This window comes from Protopterus annectens, chromosome 1.part1, assembly GCF_019279795.1.
Source record: "Protopterus annectens isolate FY-2018-M chromosome 1.part1, PAN1.0, whole genome shotgun sequence".
Classification (NCBI taxonomy): domain Eukaryota; kingdom Metazoa; phylum Chordata; order Ceratodontiformes; family Protopteridae; genus Protopterus; species Protopterus annectens.
The window spans coordinates 713,628,035-713,628,676 of record NC_056726.1 but is presented as its reverse complement, the minus strand read 5'-3'; positions in this window follow the sequence as shown (position 1 = coordinate 713,628,676).

Sequence of the window (642 nt, the reverse complement as noted above, 5' to 3'; positions counted from 1 at the left end):
AGTCCGATGTAATAGGCATCACAAGGTAATAGTGTGGTCCTCACTCCCACCCAGGGATGTGAGTGTCAGATGCAAGCACCAATGTCGGTGCATTTGCAAGTGCGGGAGCGAGTGGGTGTAAGCCTGCTACCAGTATGCGAGTATTGCACTGGTAAAGCAGTGCAGAGACTAACTGAGTGTAAGAAGCTGTAACCAGAGGTCATCAGTGAGTAACACCATGCAAACCCACACACACACGCTCCCAACTGCTTTAATGTGCCTTACTCCCTCCATATCAGATGGCCTTGTTCTGCCCTGCAACCGAATAAATGTCCTCTGCAAGGCTCGGAACCAGGACCCTGCACACACCGCTAATGTGAATTACCAATACGCCATGTTAGATATACAGACAACGGACAGTACCACAAACATATCATACAGCGCAGTCATTCAACAGTATAGGAATGTATCCCATCATGTAGATGTATATGTGAGCGTTCTTGTCCAGCATATAGGAACATACATATAGAGAGATACATCAGGAACATACCATGTGTCAACAAAGCATTTCAGACGAATGAAATGGGAAACACCAGCGACACATGTATTATGTAGTGGTGTAGTTCTATGTAATCTCAAGACTCCCTCAGACAGACATGTGTC